Consider the following 16,168-nt stretch of genomic DNA (forward strand, 5'->3'; position numbering starts at 1 on the left):
AATTTCCTTGTTAGTGAATAAGATATAAAAAGCATAAAGGAGGTTGCATCCTGAGTGTCTGGAGGTGGGCTTGGAAAAGGTTTGTGTTGGCTAAGTCCCTGCAGAGATAATCCATTGATTAGAAAAATGAAGTTAATAAGAGGCAAATATGAGGCAAGATACTTAATGTTCATAGTTTATTATTTGTTTGTCTATTTATTTATATTCTGAGAGCATTTTGGGAGTGGTACCTAAATGGCTAAGCCAAATGATTAATGCTTTGTTACGTATATACACATACATGTAATTAGATTTATTCCTGCTGTTTACATTTCCCGGAATGAAACAAACCTAAAAGCTTGGACCTATTTATTCTACAGAAGGTTGAAAGTTGTAAAGTATCAGGTCAAATCATATAAAACTGGTTTTGTAAGTCAAAAACAGCCAAATATTGGCAATTTCATACTATTTAATCTAATATGTGAAAGGGCTTGGTAAATTCTAGATGTGTCACAAAATGTAATGAAATATCATCCATTATCTGGTGGTAGTTATCAAGGGTGAAGCTTCATATTGGAAGAAATTTAAAAGTCCTCCTGAGCTTTGTCCTGAAACATCTAGCTTCTTATGCCAGCAGAAGTTTACATATCAGTTTACTCTTTATGATCTCCTGTTTCATATCGTTAAATAATGAATAGATTTGAATAATATTGTGAGAATAACGTAGCACAGCATTGCTGTTCCTTTTAAATAATTTAGGCAGCAGAAAATATTTTCTAAAAATAAGTGTTTTTACTTTTGACTTACTATTGCTTTTTTTATTATGCTTCGGAGGAAGTGAGTTTTCCTAATGCACTCTTTAGGAAACCTTTTGGAAGCATTCTTTTTTAGGTATTTCCCATTTTGTGCCAAAGTATTTTCTATTTTTATGAAATACACAGAGTGTGCTGTCACACCTATTTTCCTGTGGGACTCCACCTTTTGTCTTTCAAAGTTGGGCAAGTCCTTGTCTGTCCTCCTGGATAATTTGGATTTCTGTATACATTTAGATATTTAGATAGATGTTTTTAAATGGTGTTTGTGGCAGAAATTTACTGGCTGTTCATCAAGCTTGTGTCCTCTTCCTCCTGGTCACACAGCTAAATGTATTTCTCAGGCATATGTTTTCAGTCACATGTGGCATCTCACTGGGTTTTGGCCAATGGAATGTGAGTGGAAGTGATGTGCACCACATCCAGACTTGGCCCGTAACTACGCCTTTTACCAGATCCTTGTGCTCTTTCTGTTTCTCTGGTAGCTTTAGAAGCCAGGCATTGAAGTTGGTGGAGCCACAAGACAGAAAGCTCCTGAGACCCTAAGTCATAACCAGTCAGAACTTTGCTTTTGCATCTTTGTAAAGGAGAAATAAGAAAGAAAGAAATCTATTGGATTAAGCCACTGAAATCTGATTACAGCAACTGGTGTTACCTTGACTAATACTATCTTCTTGTGGTCAAATTAGAGAAAGTTCAGACTTTCAGCAGATTGAAACATTGTGTGCAAAGAAAGTAGACTGATGTGGGCTGATGTTAGTGTGTAGAGATCTGTCTAGAGGCATGCCATGTGGCCCTGTCCTTCTATCCAGAGATGAGAGCTGGTGAGAGGTCTGGGAAATGGGGAATAATGTACTTAGAAAGGACAATCCATGATCAATATTTTCCTATTTTCCTATCAAGGTCTTTTTATGTGTGATTCAAGGCAGGAGAATTATGACCAATGACTAGAAATTATGAAAAAACATATGTTAGCTTGTCACAAAGAATTTAAAACAATAAATAGAGTAAATAATAAAATAGAATGTACTGCCTTAGAAGAATATCAATTCCCATTCATTTTAAGAGGCTGGTAATTACCCATCATGGATGCTTTTGGTGGGAAGTAAAATTATAAGACCATTAAGATCTCTTCCCTATCTAAGAGTCTATGAGATTATGAACTACTGTAATGCACTGTTGTCAATATCAACTCCTCACTGGTATCTTCCCAGATAGTTCCTCTCTCCCTCGATTACAGGACTGGGGGAACCATTGCAGGCCATGTTGGTGACAGCCTCATTTGGGTTTGCAATGGCATGGCTTATTATTCTATCAGTGAACTTTTGCTATAGACCCACTGTTGGTTTTGCTTTCGGTTGCAGGTATAAAATCTAGATGTCTATTGCCTTCTATAATGGAAAGTCCATAAGAAGGGCGAGTTCAGGGAAGGTTGATTCAGCCACTCAGAAATGTTATCAGCACTCACATTCTTTCCATTTCTCCATCTGCCATTTGCTGTGTTTGTTCTGCCCTTTGCAGTCCTGTCCTTCAATGTTGGGAGTTAGATGCCAGCAGCAACTGGAGTAATGTGCTTCCTCAGTTATGACTCAAGAACTGATGAGCTGCAGGAAACAGAAGTGGGGCATATGGAGTATGTTAAGGAGAACTAGAAAATGAAGTGGGATAAGTGGAGCATGAGGAAGGAGAGGGAGTTTTGAAAAATAGGGAAAGGAGATTAGGTGTGTGCACTAAACGATTAATAGGGAAGCTTCTTAGGTTTGGGAGCAGAGGCATGAGTGACGTAACGAAAAGGATGTTTAGGAAGTCTGATGTCATCTCATTTTGAATAGATTTGAGCAAGGAGTGGCCATGACTTGAAAAGAGGTTTCCTTTTTGAGGGTCTTTCAGAATTGGAACAGTTAGTGAAAGTCAACTCTCAAATTTTCTGGAATTTTACATGGCAGCTTTAAATTGATCATGAATGAGCATTTACGCCATGGAAATTGGCAAATGGTACAAATCAGGACTTCTGCCTCCAGAAAACCAATTTACTAGTATACTAGTGGTAAATACATCTCATTTTCTTAACTTGCTCTAGGATTATGAGAATCTTATTGCATAAAAAGGGAGAATAAATTCCAAGACAAAAAATAATACTACAAAAAGTCCCCATAGAGTTAATTATCAGTTATTGCTTTAAGACAAACAAGCCTAATAATCTATTTCCCTTCTTTCCAAATGAATAGGAGCTGAATGGGAATAAGTTTATTTCATTTGAAATGAATACCTCAAAGAGATTATTCTACCTTGATGCTTTTCAAACTTTAATGTACGTGTTAATTACCTGGGGATCCTGTAAATGCAAATTCAAATTCACTAGGTCTGGAGAAGTGTCTGAGATTTCAAGTTTCTAGCAAGCTCGAAGGTGTTGCCATTGCTGCCAGTCTAAGGACTTTGGGTAACAAGGCTTCAACCCTTGATTTTTGTAATATGTTGCAGGAGGAAGGGGTGAGGGTGAGACTGCTGTTATACAACAGAAATGCTAAATCAGATGATTCCTTTCTCCTGGTGACATTTGGCAGTGGTGACAGGGAACCACCCTTCCCTTGTCTGGCCTTGCTGGGGAAACTGATTAAGTCAGTTAAATGTAAGGAGATTTTCCAGGTACTAGTCAGGGAAAAGACTGTTGGAAGCACTAAAAGTGGTTGACTGAAGCTAGTTACCAAACCAGCAGCAGAATTGGCTTGATTGGCATAAGCTATCTAGGAATGAGGGCAAGCTGAATGAAAAGAGATGTTTATCCTTTTTCTTTTGTGTTCATTTTTTGTTCTGTTGGACAATCAAGATAAACGATGAATGCACGCTTCCAACTTAGTTTGGCAGCATCAGCCACGACACAGCTTTGTCTATGAGACACATTGCTTTGTTTTTAACCTAGAATCATTTTTCAAGGCTGGATGATTACTAAATCACTGACTTCAGTGTCACTGAGAGGATCATCCTGGACTTTTGAGTGGACAGTGTAGGCTACTGCATTGTTTCTTGGAAATAACAAAATGAACGAGCCACCATTTGGTTCTCTGTTTTAATAGTGTTTCTAGAAACTCTCTCTTTGGAGATAATCTGATGTCCCCAGGATTGTAGATTTCTATCCAGGGTCCAAAAATTTCACTAAGATATCTGAGTGAAACACCAACCTTTAACTGCTTTCTGAAATTTTCCTGAGTTTTGTTTTGATAAATATTTCAATATAGTCCAGGCCAGATGATGTTAAGATCAAGCCAGCCTCTGTTTTGTGCCTGGAAATTATGGTAGGGGAAAGAGTTGAGGTGCAGTGGAAAACAGAGGAACTCTTCAGAGTTGCTTGGAAACCCCTTGTAAACTTGAGCTGAAAGTGTAGTTAGCAAATGGAAACTGTAATAGTCAAGCAATACCACAATTAGCCTTTTTGAGTTGCTTCTGTTCTTTTCATTTTTTTATTGAAGTATAGTCAGTTTACAATGTTGTCTCAATTCCTGGTGTACAGTATAATGTTTCAGTCATACATATACATACATCTATTTCTTTTCATATTCTTTTTCACTATAGGTCACTACAAGATACTGAATACAGTTCCCTGTGCTGCACAGTAGAAACTTGTTGTTTATCTAGAGTTGCCCCTAAGGCAGCAGTAGTTCAGTTACCATTAGGCAACTTGGAAACTGACTGTGAGATATGAAAAACCATGGAACTTTAATCCCGGAAGAGACCTCAGAGATGATCTGGCAGGATTTAAAATGAGAAAGTTAAGGCTCAGAGAATTTATGGCTTGCCAGAAATCATCCTACCAGCTGAAGAAAGACCCAAGGCTAGAACTTGGGTACCTTGATATTTTTTATTATACCACAGATTGTTGATTTACTATGTACCAGGTTCTGTGATAAATATTTTACTTTTATTATCTCATTTAATACTCATAAAGACACATAAAAAGTACCATTCATTCATTTATTTATGCCATTCACACTTACTATGACATACCTGCTATGTGTCAGCCACTGTCCTAGATGCAACCAGAATAATTGCTTTCATGTTCTCATGTTCTAGTGGGAGCAGTAGATAGTGATGACATAAACCAACAAATATGATCATTTCAGACAGTGATGAGTGCCGTGGTGAAAATGAAACAGGCTAGTGTAATGGAGGGTGCTTGGGGTGGAAGAGAATGGCTTTAAATTGAAGAGGTGATGTTCGGGCTGAGGCCTAAGTGACAAAGGGAGTGTTTCAGTTAGAGGAAACAGCAAGTGCAAAGCCCCAAGGAGAGAAGGAGAATAGGAATCAAAAATGCAAGGATGGTCAGGCCATATTAATGAAGGTAAAAGTAAAATAAGAACCATGAAGGGTCCTCAAGGCTAAGATAGAGAGTTTGGAAAAGTGAAACGTTTTGGGGAGGGTGTCTAAAAAGCAGGGATGTGGAATGATCCAATTTATGATTATTACTGTTCCTTTTCTAACACTTCCTCATTTTACACATGAGAAGTCAAAGTACACAGAAGTCCTTTGACTTGCCCAAGGTCATTCAGCTAGTAAGTGGCAGAGGTTGGCATCAGTTCTGAATTGAATAGCTCCAGATCCCATGCTGTGCTGTTTCCTTTTTTTCCCCCTGTACTCATATTATCCTCACATTTAAAGCAGTTATACTAGTACATTAAATGATTATTTTTACTTTATACTCTTGAATTAATGTTTTCCCCCTGAAAAATGGGTCAGGGCCAGTTTGCTTCACTGTATTCTGCTCTTAAAAGAGTGAAAGAACTCTGATTTTGAAGTTTAAAGGTCTTCTAGCAGTTACTTCAGTAAATCCTGTTCTATCTGGTGTTGCCATTGTTTTGGGGCACTGGCCATGCTAATGCAAACAGAACAGCGTGGTAGGTACCAGTGCATCTTGATCTCAATGAAAATGTACAGAAAAATGGAAATGAATCATGTGGGGGCTCTTTAGTGTTCCTTCCTGTGAACCTGGAAGAATTAGCAAACATAGTGATCTGAAGTCTGGCTGATTCCTCTTTCTCTGTCCTCTTGAACAATCCAGTCCAAAAGCCAGTAGATAGGGCTGAGCAAGGGAGGTGTTCATTCAGTCTTCAGGGGTTGGGGCTTGGGGGTGGGCATCATGAGAATAAAGGAAGGATGTGGAGGTGGCTCAGGAAGGATGTTGGAGCCCAAGTTGGGTCACAAGGTTTTGAAGCTGCAGAGGGGTGTAGAGGATGTCTACACCAGGGGCAGAGAGGTCAGTGGCAGCCATGAACAATAGCTGTGAGCACATTAGTGTCCAGATATTGTTTTCTAAATACCATTTTCCTCTAAAAGAAACCAGGGCTTCTTGGAGAACTGGCTGATTCCAGAGCTATGGCAGGGAAAGTACAAGATGAACCTGGAACACCACATTGTGCCAAAAAGTAAGAAGGTACTCAAAGAATGATGGGCATGTCTGAAGAACATAGAAGCTGGTTTAAAAGGTCTCCCCCTGGCCAAATCTGAGATACTTTGAGAATAAAAAAAATGGCAACAGATTGTAATCTAATAAATAAAACAGGAATCAATGACTCCATATTAGCATAAACATACAAACAAATAACTTGAAAGTTTCTTAAGGAACAGGATATTTACATGGTCTCATGGTGCCTTCTTATGAAATACTTAGTGATTGAGACTGGTGGGTCTGCCAGGTTTCTCAGTGAACGTTATCAGTAATGGAACCAAAGCAAAATGATGTGCCACCTGGTGAGCCAGGCAGAGGAGCACAGTGTCACTTCTGGGATGTTCCTGCCAAAGCTGTGCAACCCAGCTCTCACTGTGAGGTTACAGGAGAAAACCTCCAATCAAAGGACCATTCTGTAAAATAACTCTACTGTAACTTAAAAAAAAAAATGCTCAGGTCATGAGAGTGAAGGAATAGATCAGAAGCTGTTGCACATTGAAGGAGACTGAAGAGCTGTGACAATTAAATGCAACCTGTGATTCTGAACTGTCTCCTTTGCTAGAAAACACGTGATTGGGTGAACCTAGATGGGGTCTGAGGCTGGTCTGACAGCAGTGTTTCAGTATTAATTTCCAGATTTTGATGGTTGCATTGCGGTTACAGAATAAATGCACTAGAGCATTTCTGGAGGTGATGGGGCAGAATGCCAGCAGCTTACTCTTAAACGGTTCAAATGTACTGTTTTTTTACAACTTTTCGATATGATCAGAATTGTTTCCAAATAAAAAATTAAAAAAAAAAATAAAAGCCAACTAGAAGGTCAAAAGACTAATGTCTCTCCTATGCTGTACAGCTGTATTTAAAAGGAAACCTTTTTTTAAAGCATGATGACTCTGAAACCAGACTGCCTGGGTTCAAATTCTAGTTCTGAGTGTCCTTGGGTGAATTATTTATCTTTTCTGGGCCCATTTTCATCTTCTATTTGAGCACATGAGGGATAACAATTTTAAAAGGTTGAAAAGAGATTTTAGTGAGATAATCATGCAAAATCCTACAGTAGGTCCTGGCACATGGTAAACAGTCAACAAATACTAGCTACTATTCTTATCATTCCTTAAGCTGGTAAAACACCTGTGTAATTTATCTTTATCAGTCCTTTAATAGCACAATCCCTCGAAAGAGTTCCAAGAAGGTCCCTCCTTGTACTGAGCTGCTCCCTATGTTCAGGGGTGTCATAACTAAGCCCCAGTTTATAAGACCAACTCTGCTCTAAAAGGAAACACCCGCAAGCCTTCTGAGGGTATGGTGACAGGGTTATAGACTTCCTAAGAGCTGTTGGGGAGGCTCTTGGTCCATCTTTGGCCAACTAGACATACTTGTAAGATTTGGCCAGATAAAAATATGTTGATGGCTAGCACCCATGGCCAAGACTGTGGAGGGTCAAGAATTAATTTCTCTGGGTTTGGAATCCAGAATTGCTCATTGTAATTCCATTTTCAGAACCGCAAAGGCCTTTGGAGATCCTTTGGTCCAACCCTCTCATTTTGTAGGTAAGGGGATGGAGGCCCAGAGAGGTGAAATTTGCCACACATAGGATATACCAGTGGGGTTTGGAGGTATCCTGACACAGAGGTAGAATAGTCTGGGTGATGCTGAGGTCCCAGGACAGAAGGAGGAGAGGGTTTTTGGTAGAGAATTGCACGTCTTTCAGGTGATAGCAGAGGAATTGATTCCAAGTGGGGACCTCTGCTGGGGGCCGAGGGTACCCTGACCTGCTAGGTTCCAGCCTGGAGGAATCCATTCTGACAGCCTAGTGAGGTATCAGCTCTGGAATGTGTTTCTCAGTGAGTCTGTGTTATGTGCCTTGCAGACTGCAGACCAAGTGCTGCCTAATCTTTTGGTTGCCGTCACCGTGTTCCAGCAGGTTCCTGTACATGCAAAGTGTCAGGCCCTTAGCCCGAGCCCCTGAGTGATCTTCCTGATTCAACGGTTGAGTCAGATTCCTCAAGTGCTCTGATCACTTTATGTCCATTCCACAGTTTAGGAGACTCCAACTATTTTTGGTAGGAAAACAAATATCCTCCAGGCTGCCAGTGAGTTTGCCAAGACACATCCTGATTCATCATACAGCCACCAAGATACAAAGCCCTGGAAATAGGGAACTTGCTTTAATATTTCATTTGGCATCAGGATACTAAGCTCATATTAACTGTAGTTAGTATTTTAGACTGATTTCACTTGATTTCCTGGGTATTATGCTCTTTGGCTGTGGAGGGCAACTTGTTTATCTTCATCTCTGCTTGGCTTCAGATTAAGGCTTTATGCATTAAAAAAAAACCCAACTTTTCTTTTCACGACCCGTCTCTTTAATAATTTCTTTCCTTTTTCTTTTTTTAACTCACTTGTTATGCTAACATTACTGCTTCTGAATAGAATGTCTACATTTGACTGCATTGTTCATTGTAAAACTTTTTTCCTCGTTTGTTTAATTAGAATTTAGAGCATACGAGAACTAGATCTCTTTCAGTAACGCAAGAATCAAAATTACTTTCATAGATCCCAGTAGGTTAACAATAATGTTTGTGTTTATTTCTGAGGTTCATTAAGGAAGAAACCTTTTCTGTTTTCATTTCTTTTCTTTAGGGGAAAAAGCATTACATTTTTATTTAAATATGGTTTATTCAGAATTTAACTTTTCTCTGATTGCTATTTCTGTATTTTATTAAGCTGCACAATGAACTCTGGGTGAAATGTGTTTTGAAGATGAAATGAAAATGAAGTGTAATTGTTGATGTTACATGATTATATCCTTCCAGCTGGGCATGATGGTGTGGGTTAGGCAGACGTGTTTTCGCTTAAAGCGAATGTTCTTTCAATCATTTTTCTTGTTTAGTCCTGTGAAGTTAAGTAGGGGGCTAGAGAGTTGAACTGTTTGTCCGTATTATTTCTTGGCTGTCATCTAAGTAAACACTGTCTTACAGTCCATAGTAGCAGATATTCTTCCTTCTCTCTGTTTTCTTTCTCTTTTCCCTCCTCACAACATACGTATACATGTATGCATACACATACTTGTATTTCTACAAAATTTCAGGGACACTGCCTTTGTGTACGTTTGCTGCAGCAGCTGTAGCTTAAGGACAGTTGAGGGTTAGTGATTTTTGTGACTTGAACAGTCTCACTCTGATTAAGGTGTCTCTTTCTAACAGCTGTGTTTGGATAAATTCTTCAAGAAACTGGTTTGAGTTGGTTAATTTAAACATCGCCATTTGACTCACAGTCTAAAACATGTCACCTTTCCATGCTTGGCATGCAACCAGCCTGAGATTTTCCTATGTTTTGGTTGCAGAAGATGGGAAAAACCATGACCAGGCAGAGCCCTAGCCAGAAAGAGCCTCTCTGGGGTTAGACGATGTTCCATTAGCATCTGTGGTTTATCCATTGTATCAGTTGTGGGTGTCTGGGGGGCACTTTTAAATTGTAATGTAATTTTAAACTTATTGAAAAATTTCTAGTACAAATAGTTCTAATTCCATTACCTAGATTCTACATATGTTTTCATTTGGGCTTCTCTGCTCTCTCATTCTCTTTCTCCCCACCTTCCCGCACCCCGTGTGTGTGTGTGTGTGTGTGTGTGTGTGTGTGTGTGTGTTTCTCTAAACTATTTGACAATAACTTGGAGACATCACACCCATTACCCTTAAATACCCGAGTGCATATTTTCTGAGATCAAGCACATTCTCTTTCATAACCACATTACAAAACTAGGAAATTTAACATTAATACTGGATTACTATCTAATCCACAGTCCAAATACACATTTTGTCAGTTGTCCCAGTATCTTCTCCAACTATTTTTAAAACCAATTGTGTTTTAAAACACAGGCTTTTGACTTTGCTTCCCCTGTGTTTGGCCATTTCCCCACTCATGATCACATTTCATTGAACTGAAACTATACTGAGAATTGTTTGGTTGCTAAGGCACTGCTTCATGTTTTACTGGAAGTTTTTTAAGTTTGTGAGCCCAGGTTTCATAAGGGCAGAGCCTGTTGTGTTGCTAAACTTTGTATCTTCCAGAGCCCTTACCTCACTGCGTGTATCAGCTAAATGAACAAATGGATCAAAGCCCGGTTTTAGACCTCAGCTTTCTAAGTATTAATCACTGTCACCACTTTTTCTCCCGTCAGGGTCCCTCCTTGTGCTTCAGCTTACCTCTTGTTCTGTGTGGCCTCTTACGTAGCCCCAGGATGTCTAAACTTTTTGTGTGGTTCTTTGTTCTTACGTTCACCTTCTCCACAAAAGGGAGTAGGTTGGGGTCCACGGAAATCACCTCCTTTCTGTTTCCCCGCAACCATATCTTCCTTCCCATTAAAAACATAAAACTAGGTCTAGGGACTTTAATGTCCCATCTCTAAATTCCCATTTAATCACCCATTGAGGCATTTGGTGATACCTTTTCTTTGAAGTTTTTCTTCTCTCTCATGGCATTTACTGCTTCTGCCAGTTAGTCACTTGGCAAAAGACAGCAGTAATTTGGAAGAGGACAGAGGGAGCTGCAGGGTGGATGAAAGGTCTCTGGGCTCAGAGTCACATGATTGGAGCCAAGTCCTGGCTCCTTTACTGGCTGTTGCATGACCTTGGAATATGGATCCAAGCTTCATTTTGCAGATTTAAAGACCTGAGGCTCAGAGAGGATCAAGGACTTGAACGAAGTTGTAGATAGACTATTTCAGGGACAAGACTCCTTGTTCTAGATCTGCCACTCACTGGAGCTATGGTTAACTAACCTTCCTGGGATGATAATTTATGAAAACATGAATTGTTACTCTAGAACCATGCCTGGCACATCGTCAGGGATCAGTGTTTAGATGTGTAGTGATGATGACGGGTCTGATTTCTTTATCACCTTCAGCAAAGTTCTGGTCCTCTAGTCTACTCGCACTGCCGGGAGCGGCAGGCAGGTTTCGTTTCAGGTGCTGATGGGATCACATTGTGGACCCTGCCTGGAGCTCTACGGGAGGAGAAATCTGGCCCCAGTTCTCTCTTCTCTCCCTCTGTCCTCTCTTCTTCTCCTTTCATATCGAGATCACTGTTGATGGTTAGTGCAGAACAGCTTAGCCATCCTTTACACCGAAGGAGGAAGATGATTGTTCCTTCCCTAAGTGAGACTGTTTTCCTCTGATACGAGGGAGAGGGAGAGAGAATGACTGACGGAAAGGGGGAGGTGAGAGGGATGGGTCGAGAAGGAAAAGAAAAGCAGATGGCAGACAAGCCAGGAGAGGTCAAAGGAAATGAGGAGGGCCTCAGGGATGGGGATATTTCTGGTTTCCACGTGGCATGACCCATCTGGGCAATTGAGAAGGGGTTCACTCATCTAGGAATTTTTAAGCTGGAAAATGTTCTGGTCTGAACAAAGTGTTGTGTTATTCCATCAACTTCAATTAGGAATAATTCACTGAGTACCTGTGATGGCCAAGCCATCATTCTAATTGTTGCAAATATAAATGAATACAAGCCAGGCCCCCTGCCCATGTCTCTGGGTGCCCGGAGCTGCTTCTGCCATAGGCCCCACTGTGCCCTATAATTCACTTCAAACAGAGTTGTCCCCACATGGATTGCTTAGTCCGTGTCTGCCATGGCTGTGAGCCCCATGAAGGCCAGAGTCTGTGTCAGTCTTTCTCACCATGTGTCTACAGAGTTGTGATGCGATTCTGACACAACCTGGAGTTAAGACTCCCCTCACTTCGTATACTAGCCACCAGCTCTGGGGTTCCCAGGCTACCTGCACTTTTGACCAACTGGCTGCAAATTCAGGGCTTTCCACTGTGCCCTGAGCTTCAATAATTTGCTAGAATGAGTCATGGGACTCAGGAAGGCACCATATTTATGATCACAGTTTTATTGTTAAGGACACAAAGCAGGAAAAGCCCAGTGAAGCAATGCACAGGGAAAGGTCTGGGAGGTTTCCGAAAACAAGGCTTCCTTGTCCCCAGGATGCATCACCCTCTCAGCACATCAGTGTGTGTCACAACCAGGAGACTCCGCTGAGCTTTGGTGGCCAGAGTTTTTATTGGTGTTTTGTTATGCAAGCGTGATTGATTGAATTATTAGTCATGTGAACAAACTCTGTCTCCAACCTCCGTCCCCGCCCTGGAGGTCAGGTTAATTTTGCATGGCTCAACATCCCAACCCTCTGATCACATGGTTGGTCTTTCCAGCCCGGCCAACCCCATCCTGAAACCACCTAAGGGCTCACCATGAGCCACCTGGTCAGCATAAACTCATGCATGGTTTGAGAAGCCATCAAAGTGACAAAGATACTCCTATCACTTGGGAACTTCCAAGCTTTGAGAGGCTCCCTCCTAGCAATGAGGGACAAAGGCCAAATTCTTTATTATAGAGTGGGAGTGCTCAAGAAAGCTTTGTTTATTCTAAAGGAAAAAATAAAATGAGTTAATAAACAAAATGCTATGCCTGAAGGTGACCACTTTGTGTTCACACTGGCATCTGAGTGAGCTGAGATAAACAGAGGGTTTTGACAGGCAAAATGTGGACAGGGGACAGGGAAAGAGAGGGTGGGAGGGAGGACAGTAAGTTCCCAGGGTGGGAAAGCTCAGTGCATGTTTTCAGGGAACAGGGGCTGGAAGCACAATGAGTAGCTCCAAACATGTGGCTGCTCTGGCCCATTAAAAAAAAAATTGTATATATTTAAGGGGTACAACATGATTATTTGATATGCATATACATAGTGAAGCAATTACTGCAGTCAGCCTAATTAACATATCTCCTCACATAGTGACCATTTTTTGTGTGTGATGCGTGGATCTGAAATCTACTTTATTAGCGAATTTCCAGTATTCAGCAGTGTTAACTATTATCATCACACTGTACATTAGGTCTCCAGATATATTTGTCTTATATTACCGCAACCTTGCCCTCTTTGACCAGCATCTCCCCACTTTCCCCAGCTCCTGCCCCGGAAACTACCTTCTACTCTCTGCTTTAATGTATTTGACTTTAGAAGATCCCACGTATAAATGAAGTCATGCAGTGTTTTTCTTTCTGTAGACACAGAAAGTGCTTATTTCACTTAGTATAATGTCCTCCAGGTCCATTCATTTTGTTATTCCATTATCTATATACCACAATATCTTGATCTATTCATCCACTGATGGACACTGCGGTTATTTCCGCATCTTGGCTATGGTGAATCATGCTTGAACATTTTGTGAACATACTGTGAGTAATGCAGTGAACATGGGAGTACAGAACTCTCTTCAAGGTACTGATCTGAGTTCTTTTGAGTATACACCCAGGAGAGGGATTGCTAAATCATAGGGTAGTTCTACTTTTTGGTTTCCTTTCAAAAATATTATGTAGATATTTTTTCTTTTTCCTGTTTTAGCTCTATAGATGGATGGTCTCTTCACTCATGGTTATCAGACACAAGAATTTTAAATGGAACTGTAGCACCGTATCAGATGGGAGAGCACTCATGGAAGAAATACAAAAGGCTTCCACTAGGGCTTTTTTTTAAATTGTGTCTTCCTCTAAGCAAAGTTACTTCATATTGTTGATTATGTGATACTCAGTTTTGAAACTCAGAAGTTTCGGTTACACATAAACGTTGATGATGTGAAACTAAGTCTCAAACAAAAGCTAAGTGTGAAGCAATGCAATGAAATCCTGCTTTTATCTAGATCGATAAACGCAAGTATCTTACCCACAGGTGGGCACGGGGGCCTGGGGTTGTGCTGCACAGCACTGAACTAAAAGCCACGGTTCATTTTCTCAGTCTCATCAGTTGAGGCAGCTCATTCTTCCTTCATTCTATTTAAAAAAAAAAAAAAACACTTTATGGAGGTATGATAGACATACAAAAGCTGTGCATATTTAACATATTCAACTTGATGAACTTAGTGTGGATATTTTTCCAACACAGCTTTAGTGAGGGCATGATTTGATTTCCTATTTTTTTAAATCTATCAATAATTACTTTATTTTTTTAATTGAAGTATAGTCAGTTTACAATGTTGTGTTGATTTCTGGTGTACAGCATAATAGTTCAGCCATGTGTGTGTGTGTATATATATATATATATTCTTTTTCATTATGGGTTACTACAAGATATTGAATATAGTTCCCCTTGCTATATGGTATAAACATGTTTTTTATCTACTTTATATATAGTAGTTAGTATCTGCAAATCTTGAACTCCTAATTTTTCCTTCCCACCCCCTTCCTCCACTGGTAACCATAAGTTTGTTTTCTGTTTGTGAGTCTTTTCTGTTTTGTAAATAAGTTCATTTCACTTTTTTTTTAATTCCACATATAAGTGATATCATATGGTATATATATTTTTTCTTTTTCTGGCTTACTTCATTTAGAATGACAGTCTTCAGGTCCATCCATGTTGCTGCAAATGGCATTATTTTATCCTTTTTTATGACTGAGTAGTATTCCATTATATCAATATATCACAACTTCTTTGTCTAGTAATTTGTTGATCGACATTTAGGTTGCTTCCATGTCTTGGCTGTTGTGAATAGTGCTACTATGAACATTGGGGTGCATGTATCTTTTTGAATTAAAGTTCCCTCTGGATATATGCCCAGGAATGGGATTTCTGGATCATATGATAAGTCTATTTTTAGTTTTTTGAGGAATTTCCATAATGTTTTCCATAGTGGCTGCACCAAACTACATTTCCACCAGCAGTGTAGGAGGGTTCCGTTTTCTCTACACCCTCTCCAGAATTTATCATTGATTTCCTTTTAATAACAGCTCTTTACCCTTCCCTTATGTTTTAGTCCATATGTCAGCTGACCCTTCTCTCTTTCTCTGGTCTTCTCCAAAATCCCACCTCCACAATCTGTAGCAACATGAGAGCAATGCAGGGTGGACAGAAAAGGCAGAACAGGTTGGTGCTGGGCAGGGAGCCTTGGAGAGTCTAGAGCTGGAACATTATTTGCTAGTTGTGTGACCTTGTACAAGCCGCTCACCCGCCTTTCTTCATTGGTGAAGTGGGTATAATAATAGTACCTACCTGATAGCTTTGTTTTGTGAATTGAACAAGCTTATATAGGTAAAATCACAACAGTGCCTGGCTATGTGATGCATCGTTATCTGGTATCATCATTACTTACCATTTCAAAGAGGAGAAGGAGGGAAAAGTTTAAATGCTTTCATTTGAAATCATCTGGCTGTGCTCTCAAGCCTTGCTTCTCCACCTTGCAGCTGCCGGGTTACCGCTCCATTTTTTTCCCTTCCCGCACTCAGCCTTCCTATTCCCTGCCTTCCCTTCTCAGATTGTCCCTCCCTGAGCCTCTCAATCCTTTACTCCAAGCCTGTAGACCCCCATTCTCTGCTGAACCCTGTCCTGTTGAATGCCAAAGCTTTATGCTGAGAATGGAGATGTTGCTTGCATTTGTTTACGTTCTTTTTGCTATATACCTTTTATGGATTGGATGTCTGGCTAACCTGCCCCTTAATGTGACTCTAAGCGTGAGGGAGAGAAGGGAATGGAAGGAGACAGGCAGCCAAAAGCCAATGGAATCAGATGATGGACAGACTGGAGTAGACAGTACTTAAATCCAGTGGCAGGAGGGAGCCATTGAAGGTGTCTGACCAGAAGCACAGGCACAAGGCAAGTGTCTAACAGATGGTCTTCCAGGTGTGATTATTCCAAGACTCTCTACATCAAAACAGAAGGTAAGCCAGCCACAATGCTAAAAGACAAAGCTGGCTGTGCCCTCTAAAACCCACATAGTCATTTCATAAAAAGCACCACAAACTGAGTTACCTTCTTCCTATCTCATCGAATACAGTGTGAGTTTTTCTAGTGCCTGTCAGGAACAGAGGTCTGGACCAAGCTCTGTTTCTCTACATGAGGGGTGTTTTTATATGGTTTTTATTGCAGGAACTCCTTGAGGTCTCTGTTC

At 40.3% G+C, this 16,168-nt stretch overlaps 1 protein-coding gene across 4 annotated transcripts in view; it reads left to right on the plus strand.

Moving 5' to 3' along the window:
• NCALD (neurocalcin delta) overlaps positions 1-16,168 on the plus strand; it is a 275,167-nt gene that overhangs the window by 58,215 nt on the left and 200,784 nt on the right. The window lies entirely within an intron of this gene.

The sequence above is a fragment of the Camelus ferus genome, chromosome 25 (assembly GCF_009834535.1).
Source record: "Camelus ferus isolate YT-003-E chromosome 25, BCGSAC_Cfer_1.0, whole genome shotgun sequence".
NCBI classification, from domain to species: domain Eukaryota; kingdom Metazoa; phylum Chordata; class Mammalia; order Artiodactyla; family Camelidae; genus Camelus; species Camelus ferus.